Source organism: Triticum aestivum, chromosome 1B, assembly GCF_018294505.1.
Source record: "Triticum aestivum cultivar Chinese Spring chromosome 1B, IWGSC CS RefSeq v2.1, whole genome shotgun sequence".
Lineage (NCBI taxonomy): Eukaryota > Viridiplantae > Streptophyta > Magnoliopsida > Poales > Poaceae > Triticum > Triticum aestivum.
Genome location: NC_057795.1, coordinates 17937860 through 17948175, shown reverse-complemented (window position 1 = coordinate 17948175; position 10316 = coordinate 17937860).

Here is a 10316-nt window from a genome sequence, read left to right as displayed (position 1 = left end):
ACGACACCCGTGGGGATACCGTGCGTGAGGCCGCAAAGTGATATGAGGTGTTACCGGCTAGATCGATGTGACATCGAGTCGGGGTCCTGACAGCGTTGGTATCAGAGCTTGACTGCCTGTAGGATTACCAAGCCAAACTGGTCGAAGTTGAGTCTAGAAAATCTTTAGTTATGTAAGGGAATTGTTTGTGGATTGGAACGTAAGGCTCTTTTACTCCTTATACTTCATGACCTTCTGATCTGAGTCGTCCTATCTTTCCGACGGGGTTAAGGAACTAGGCTTTCTCTTCCGTCTATCAGGATCACGTGTTACTACTCCGTAGCCCCATAGGATTGGTTGATCAGAGTCATACCCCAGTTTTGAGTATTTTCCGGTGTAGTCTGCTTAGTATGATCTCAGAACCTTGAGTATGTTACCACCCCATTTTTAGTAGGATGTCTCATTCTGAGCATTTTACTGCCGTTATGCTGCCGAAATTTCCCTAGGAGTTCGAGAGATACTAATTCCTTGTCCTACGTTCTACAGTCGATAGTTGATGCTGATTCCGTCGCTGGTTTCGTTTCACCAGGATGTCATCAAGTTCTGTTGTTCGTAGCCAGAACCACGGAGATGGTAGGGATGAGGATCCTCCCGACCCGCCTTCGTTGACAGAGTTCATGCTAGAGATGGAGAGGAACAAGCGTGAGTCTAACCGTTTGTTGGCACGTATCGAGGAGAACACCGCACATCAGTTCAAAGGGTCTGCTACCATTCATGATTTCATTCGTTTGCACCCACCTACCTTTCATCATTCCATCGAGCCACTCGATGCAGATGACTGGCTCCGTAGCATCACCCATAAGCTGCGTTCCGCGAGCGTAGCTGAAGATGACAAGGTCACCTATGCCACATACCACCTGGAAGGTCCTGCTAGTCTTTGGTGGCAGAACTATGAGGCTATGCTTCCAGCTGGCCAGACTTCCACCTGGAGGGATTTCGTTGAGGCTTTTCGCGAGCATCACATTCCCCAGGCCCTCCTTGATCGCAAGAGAGAAGAGTTCTGTAGCTTCACCCAGGATAAAATGGCTGTTGATGCTTACAGCCGAGAGTTTGAGAACCTCGCCCGCTATGCTACAGAAGAGGTGTCCACGGACGCCAAGAAGCAGGCTAGGTTCCGGAAGGGTCTCAACCCCAAGTTGCGTCGTGATCTCCATCTGCATCATTGTGGTACATTCCAAGCCCTTGTGAACAAGGCCATTAATGCAGAGACAGCTCAACTCACTTACGAGGAGTCTCGTAAGCACACTCGTGCTTTGGGATCTTCCTCCGGTTCTAGTTCTCAGAAGCGCCGGATTTGGGTTCCAAACTCTGCTCTTCCGCCCAAATATGTACCGAGGCCATCTTATGTGGCACCTCATCAAGCTCAGCAGTATGCTCCACCCAGGCCTATTGGTGGACCGCCTTCTAATACAGGTCCACATCCTACCTCCAAGATTTGTTACAAGTGCGGAGAGCCAGGCCACATCGCCCGTATTTGCACTCAGTCCAGAGTTGCTCCACCCCAGCCCGAGAAGTCTATTGGCCGTGGTAAGCCATCACGCAAGATGATCAGTGCCAAGTCAGCCCCCACTGCACATGGACGTGTGCATCACGTCTCAGCTAAAGACGCTCATGATGATCCAGATGTCGTTCTTGGAACACTCCTTGTCAACTGTCATCCAGCATCGGTTTTGTTCGATACTGGAGCGTCTCATTCCTTCATTTCTGAAAGCTATGCCCGCTTGCACGACATGTCATTTTGTGATATGCCCTCTCCACTACTTATTCAAACTCCTGGATCCAAATGGCAAACTTCTAGGATAAGTTATGGCAATGAAATCCTTGTGGACAGACTTGCATTCCTTGCCTCCTTGATATCTCTCAAGTCTTCGGATATTAACATCATCTTGGGTATGGACTGGATGACAGCTCATCATGCCAAGATTGATTGTTTCACCAGGTCTGTTCAGCTCACACACCCATCTGGCAAGATAGCCATTGTCTCCACTAGAGTTGCAAAGCGTCAGCTCTATTCCCTTAATGCCAGCCCTCTTCCAGACCTTGAAGATATCCCGGTAGTCCGTGACTTTCCGGATGTCTTTCCAGAGGAACTGCCAGGTGTTCCGCCTGACAGAGATGTAGAGTTCGTCATAGATCTTATCCCAGGAACAGCTCCAATCTCCCGGAGACCCTACAAGATGGCACCCTAGAACTAGCCGAGCTTAAGAAACAACTCGATGAGTCCTTGCAAAAGGGTTTCATCCGTCCTAGTCTTCTCCTTGGGCTTGCCCCGTCCTCTTGTCAAGAAGAAAGACGGTACGGACCGGATGGTTGTAGATTATCGTCCCGTTAATTTGGTCACGATAAAGAACAAGTATCCGCTTCCCAGGATCAACGACCTGTATGATCAGCTCGCTGGATCCTCAGTCTTCTCCAAGATGGATTTAAGATTAGGCTACCATCAAATCAAGATCAGAAACGGGGACATTCCCAAGACAGCTTTTGTCACTCGTTATGGCCAGTACGAGTACACCGTCATGTCCTTCGGCCTAACCAACGCCCCAGCCACATTCTCCCGCTTGATGAACTCGATCTTCATGGAGTACTTAGATAAGTTCGTCGTGGTTTACCTCGATGATATTCTTATCTACTCGAAGAACGAGGAAGAGCATGCCGAACATCTTAGACTTGTGTTAGAAAAACTCAGAGAGCACCACCTTTATGCCAAGTTCTCCAAGTGTGAATTTTGGTTGCCAGAAGTGACCTACCTAGGCCACGTAATCTCTGGTAAGGGCATTGCTGTCAATCCCGAGAGAGTTCAGGCTGTTCTCGATTGGACTCCACCTGAGACCGTTAAACAAGTTAGGAGTTTCCTTGGTCTAGCCAGCTATTGTCGCCGCTTTGTTGAAAACTTCTCCAAAGTAGCCAAACCCCTCACGGAACTTCTCAAGAAAGATAAAAAGTTCGAGTGGTCCCCACAGTGTGAGTACAGTTTTCAGGAACTGAAAAGGCGCCTGACTTCTGCTCCCATACTTGTGCCACCGGATTTCACTAAAGACTTTATTATCTACTGCGATGCCTCACGACAGGGACTAGGTTGCATTCTTATGCAGGATCGTCATGTGATTGCCTATGCATCTCGACAGTTGCATCCACATGAGGATAATTATCCTACACATGATCTAGAGCTTGCAGCCGTAGTCTATGCACTCAAGACCTGGCGACATTACCTTCTTGGTAAACGTTGCGAGATCTACACCGATCACCAGAGTCTCAAGTATATCTTCACCCAACCAGACCTAAACCTTAGGCAAAGACGTTGGTTGGAGTTAATCACAGATTATGATCTAGGGATTACCTACACCCCAGGCAAAGCCAATGTCATGGCTGATGCTCTAAGCCGTAAATCCTATTGCAACAATCTCATGTTGCAGCAAGGCCAACCACTTCTCCATGAGGAATTCTGTAAGCTTAATCTTCACATAGCTCCTCGCGGTTTCTTTCCACCCTGGTGGCGAAACCTATCCTTGAGGATCTGATTATCGAAGCCCAGAAGCAAGACACGGGAATTTCCCGGATCAAGAGAAACATTAGCAAGGGAGTTGGTGGATGTTTCTCTATGGATGATCGTGGTGTTGTTTTCTTTGAGAATCGCTTGGTGGTTCCCAAGAAGCAACATCTGCGACAATTGATTCTTAAGGAGGCGCATGAATCTCCTCTCACAATTCATCCCGGTAGTACTAAGATGTATCAGGATCTATGCCAGAGGTTCTGGTGGACTAGGATGAAGAGAGAAATCGCTGAGTTCATTGCTAACTGTGACGTTTGTCGTCGCGTTAAGGCAGAGCATCAAAGGCCTGCTGGCACCCTTCAGCCTTTAGTTATTCCTGAGTGGAAATGGGATAAAGTTGGTATGGACTTCATTACCGGCTTTCCCAGGACCAAGAAAGGGAATAACGCTATCTTCGTAGTCGTGGATCGTCTTTCCAAAGTGGCTCACTTCCTTCCTGTTCGGGAAAGTATCACTGCTAGTCAGCTTGCTGACTTATATATTTCTCGAATAGTGTCACTTCATGGTGTTCCACTAGAGATCAATTCAGACCGTGGCAGTCTTTTCACTTCTCATTTTTGGGAGAGCTTCCAAACTGCCATGGGAACCCATCTTTCCTTCAGTACCGCTTTCCACCCTCAGTCGAGTGGTCAGGTGGAACGGGTCAATCAAATTCTCGAAGACATGCTTAGAGCTTGCGTTATCTCCTTCAGTATGGATTGGGAGAAATGTCTTCCTTTCGCCGAGTTTGCTTATAACAATAGCTACCAATCCAGCCTCAAGCAAGCTCCTTTTGAGGTTCTCTATGGACGAAGATGTCGAACACCTTTGAACTGGTCAGAAACCGGTGAAAGACAATTCTTTGGACCGGATATGATCCGGGAGGCAGAAGAGCAAGTTCGCATCATTCGTGAGAATTTGAAAACAGCCCAGTCTCGTCAGAAGAGCCAGTACGATCGTCATCATAAGGATATGACTTATGAAATTGGCGACCAAGCTTACCTTCGGGTTACTCCTTTGAAGGGTACCCATCGTTTCGGTATCAAGGGCAAGTTGGCTCCTCGTTACATTGGTCCCTTTCGCATTCTCGCTAAATGAGGAGAGGTTTCCTACCAATTGGAACTACCCCCACATCTTTCTCGAGTTCATGATGTCTTCCACGTCTCTCAACTCAGGCGTTGCTTCTCGGATCCCATCCGCGGAGTGGACCATGAAACGTTTGATCTCCAAGATAACCTCACATACCGAGAGTACCCAGTTCGCATTCTTGATCAAGCAGAGCGTGTCACTCGACGTCAGAACATCAAGTTTCTCAAAGTTCAGTGGTCTCATCATTCCGAGAGAGAAGCTACTTGGGAGCGAGAAGATCGTCTTCGACTGGAGTACCCCGCTTTCTTTCCGTCGACCCCTGAATCTCGGGACGAGATTCTGTCAAGTGGGGGCGAGTTGTCACATCCCTAGTCTGGTATGACTTAGACTAGCTAGCTATTTGTGCATCATATTTAAATTTCACTTAAATTTGAAATGAGGATTGGTGGAACCCTCAGAATCATTTTTGAAAATGACCCAAAATAAAAATTTCTCCAAAAGGGTCCAAGAAAATGCTCATGTTGCCCTCTGAAAATATTGGACAGAGATAAAAATCAAAACAATATTTTTAGGAGCTCATGGACATTTACTTTGGCCATTTGGATTAATTCGATAAATATTTGCATTGGAAAGATATTTCTATATATATGAAATATGGTCCAAAAATTATGCCAATTATAAAAGAGCTCTGGAATAATACCATTAGCCCCTACAAAAATTGGCATAATAAAATTAAATGATTTAATATATTTATTAAATCAAACAAATGTCAGAAAATTAGAAAAGAAAACAAAAAAGGGGAGAGAGACTTACCTGGGCCACTTACCTGGCCCATCTCCAGCTGGCGGCCAGCCCACCTCCCCGCTGCCTTCTGTCGTCCCCCTCCTCGGACAGAAGGACGAGGGCGTGTGCCCGACGCTCGCCGGCACGCGCGCGCACCACCTCCCCCCCTGCTGGCCACCTCCTGCTTCCCCGGACTCCCTCGACGCCCCGGACGAAGCCACGCAGCTGCCCCGCACCGCTCTCACTCTCCCTCGCCCTCCTCTTCTCCCCCTGCTATCTCTCCCTCTCACCCGAGAACCACCGCCGCCGCTGACGGGCATCACCGTAGCCACCGCCTCTCCCTCGCCTCCCCGTCGTCCCCAGGAGCTCCGCCTCGTCGCCAGCTACCTCCTCGCCGAGCCACGCAAGCCGGAGTGCCCCGTGGAGCCGTCGCCGTCGCCAAATTCGACTCCGGCCGCCGTGGATCCTCGCCGGCGATTCGGGAGCTACCGGGCATCCCCGACCTCGCCCTCGCGCTCGCTGGTTCCGCGGTGAGCCCCCGCACCGAACCCCCTCCTCCCCGTGTCCTGTCACTGACGTGTGGGTCCCATACGTCAGATTTGACCTGGACAGCCGCGTTGACCAGCTGATGTAGTGATGACGTCATGCTGACGCAATTATTTATTTTCTGGAATTAAAATAATTCAGAAAATCCAGAAAATGATTTAAACTTCAAAAATTCATAACAATTCAACCGTAGCTTAGATTTAAATAATTTATATATGAAAAATTATCAGAAAAATGCAATCTTTCCATCTGTACTAGTTTCATGCATGACAAACCAACTTATACATGCTGAATATGAGGAAACACATTATGGCATATTAAGAGACTTAATTTAGTAATGCATTTGAATCTTTGGTTCAAATGGACTTCAAACCAAATGTTTACTAGTTGCATTAGCTCAACAGCATCACATCTACATGCCATGTTCATGGATCATATTGTTGCATATGATTGTGTATTGATTGCCGGCACCGTTCCTTCTCGATAGGTCCTACTCCGGAGTCGTTCCAGAGTACCTGTCTGTGAAGCAGTGCCTCCCTTGTTGATTTACCAGGCAAGCAAACCCCCTTGTTCATTTTGATAAACCCTACTCTCTCGCTCCTGCTCTCAGTTATTGCATTAGGACAACAACGATTCATCTGCTACTTTGTGCTGCGGTAGTTAAACCCATTCCTCTGCATGACCTGTCATTGCCACAGTAAATAGTTGAAACCCACTAGCATGTGTAGGAGTTGATTGAAGCCACTGATGTGTTCCTACCATGCTATGCCTGCTATTGCTTAGAGTTGTGTCAGGTCTGGTTCATTGGGAATGAATTGGAGTGTTACGATATGTTCTGATGCTGAGAGTTAAGTGTGTGAACACGATTTGGTAAAGGTAGCGGTGAGAGGCCATGTAGGAGTACATGGTGGGTTGTCTCACTGGAACCGTCTTTAAGCACTGAGTTCTGTGTATGTTGTCCAATGACTCGATACTACCACACATTGGGTTCCGGTAACTCGACCCCTCTCGGCTTATTAACCAACTTGGTCTCTGTCCAGGAGTCGCAACTAGTTTCTGGTGTTTGTAGGTAGTGTTAGTAGTCTACCAAGTGGCACCCGGCCAGGTGGGCTTGGGACAGACTAGGCACCAGTGGCACGGTGTACCAAGCGTAGATCCATCCGGCGAGGTGGGCTTGGGAACCCTGCACACATCGTTTGGGGCCGTGAGTGAAACCCCGGCCGGATCTCCTTGCGGATGGAACCCGAATAGGCGATAAACCTGGATTAGAGTCTTGTGTGGTTAGTCAGGTCGTGGCCCACACCCTCGCCAGGCTTCCGCTTGAAGGTTGCCGAGATACATGACGTGTACATGGCGGTAAGTGGCGAGAGCGTGTGTGAAGAAGTACACCCCTGCAGGGTTAACATGATCTATTCGAATAGCCGGGTCCGCGGTTATGGACTTCTTGGATGCTTACATGGTACATAGACAACTTGAAGTGGATACTATAAAATGCTCAAGACAAGTGTGAGTGCTATGGATGGCCTTTTCGTAGGGAGACGGGGATGAATCCATAGTAGTGTATTGTGTGGTGATTAGTGGACTCGTGTACGTTGTTTCACCTCCAGAGTTTCTGGTAGTCGTAGAACAGGATAGCCACAGAGTCAAAGTTGGCTTGCTGCAACTAAACCCCACATTACCTCTTGATACAGATGCATGTATGATAGGATCTGATGTAAGTCTTGCTGAGTACCTTTGTACTCATGTTGCTTTATTTATGTTTTTGCAGCGGAGACTTCGGTCTTACTAGTGTTCTCGTGGACTTCGACTAGTAGCTAGTACCTCAGCTACGATCTTGATCGGATGTTGTAGATAGTCAGGCTCTTCAGCCTTCTTCATTTGTAGATGTCTGTACCCAGACATGTAATGCTTCCGCTTGTTGCTTGTATGCTCTGTATGATGGGTCTTGTGACCCCTGTTTGCAATAATTGCTATGACGGCTCTTCTGAGCCTTTATCTATATAATTGTTGAGTTATGCTGTGATGCCATGTTGTACAGCACATACTTGCATGTTATGCGTACGTGTAATGTGTAGTGCTATGTGTGGGATCTGACTATCTAGTTGTTTATCTTTAGTAGCCTCTCTTACCGGGAAATGTCTCCTAGTGTTACCGCTGAGCCATGGTAGCTTGCTACTGCTCTGGAACACTTAGGCTGGCCGACATGTGTCCTTCTTCGTTCCTGTGTCTGTCCCTTCGGGGAAATGTCACGCTTTGAGTACCGGAGTCCTGTTAGCCCGCTACAGCCCGGTTTACCGGAGTCCTGCTAGCCCAGTGCTACAGCCCGGAACCACTTGCTGATGACCGACACGTTCGAACCTGGGTCATGGATGCCTGTCCCTGTAAGTCTGTGCCACTTTGGGTTTACGACTAGTCATGTCAGCCCGGGCTCCTTATCATATGGATGCTAGCGACACTATCATATACGTGAGCCAAAAGGCGCAAACGGTCCCGGGAAAAGGTAAGACGACACCCGTGGGGATACCGTGCGAGAGGCCGCAAAGTGATATGAGGTGTTACCGGCTAGATCGATGTGACATTGAGTCGGGGTCCTGACAGTTTCATCGTGGTCGTCCTCCTCCTCGCTTTCATCCAATAATTCAATATGTTGTTTGACAAGTTTTGCCGCTACAACAGGATCAATCACAGAGTGTTCTTGGTCTTTGCGCAGCAGATTCGACACAGTGGATTCATTAGCTCTCACCGGAACTTCCTCCGAATCATCATCCTGGTAATTTAGTCCACTACCATTGGGACCTTGCTCTACGGAATTTTCAGTCACACTCCACAAATGTCTATGCTGAAATTTCTGCACAACTCTCCAATCTCCACCATACTTTGTGTCTTGTAAATAAAACACCTTTGTTGACTGTGTTGCCAGAATAAAAGGATCATTTTTATACCAGCATTTTCCAATATTGATGCTTTTGAAATGTCCATCATTTTTAAGTCCTGTCTTTTTGGCATCCAGATCAAACCAATCACAACGAAATAAGACAACTGAACGATTGACACCTTGGGTAGAGTTATACTGCAACTTGATGATTTCTTTCAGTTGACCATAGAAGTCAATGATCTCCTCTTCTCCATCATCGTTGACTTCACTATCATTGGTTCCCTCAACCATGACTCCACTGTTTTGCGCCTTATTATTCTTCTCAAGGTCCGTTGTGTGGTACCGGACACCCTCAACAACACATGATGAATATGATAAGAATCCAGAAGCTGGTCCACATGCCAAAGCATAGAGATCATCACTTACCTCTTCTCTCTTCTCCACACGCAAAGTAGTCACATGATTCTGAAACCATCTGGCAAATCCTTTCTCAAGCCTTTCATCAACATTATGACTATCTTCCTGCCGCAATTCTTCCTTGCATAGTCTGCAATGCAAAGGAGAGTGAGTTAAAACATCCTGCCTAAATAAATGGATCAATATAAAATAAATTTTACATGTTTGGAAGAGATCACATACTGGAGATATGGCTGAACCTCAATACAATAATTGAGAACATACCAAACCATCTTGTCATAATCACACCCAGCATATTTCTTTCTCGAACCTCCAAGTAAATTCACACCCTGGTTGAAAAACGACAAATCAAAAGCTTGCAGATCAGCGCACTCTCAATTTCTGCCCTCCCGATTACTGCACCGGGCCTCTAAGAATTGCCTCATCTGGTAAATGAACGGCTAGATGCACCATGACATCAAAGAAAGCTGGAGGAAAAATCTTCTCGAGTTTGCAAAGAATAACTGGGATTTCTTCCTTAAGTCTTTTTAAAACATCTAGCTTCAAAGTTTTGCAACACAGTTCTCTAAAAAGATTTCCCAAATCAGCGACAACTTCATATGTCTCCTTATCCATGATTCCACGGATTGAATCATAGCCTAGCCCCAATGCACGGATAAATTTCAGTGCTTCATCATAAGATTTGGGAATCGAGCACTTCGGGAATGACTTGGCCAACAACGCGAGTATTGCATTAAATGCAACATTGGAGATCCGATAGAAAGACTTGATGTGGAGTAACTTCACGACAAATGAAAATCTTGAAGTTTTAGACCCTTCGTAAAGTGAGCACTTTGCCTCTTCTATCACTTTTGCAAACTTTGACTGCTGTCTACCCGTGTCCTCCGATCCGTACAGATCCTGTATCATGTCAGGAATTCTATCATCTTCATATAGATCCTCCTCCTCCAAACGAACATCCTTTTCAGCAACATCTACCACGATATCAGTAGCTCCATCCACATGATGTGCATCTGCATCAGCTTCGACAATTAATGG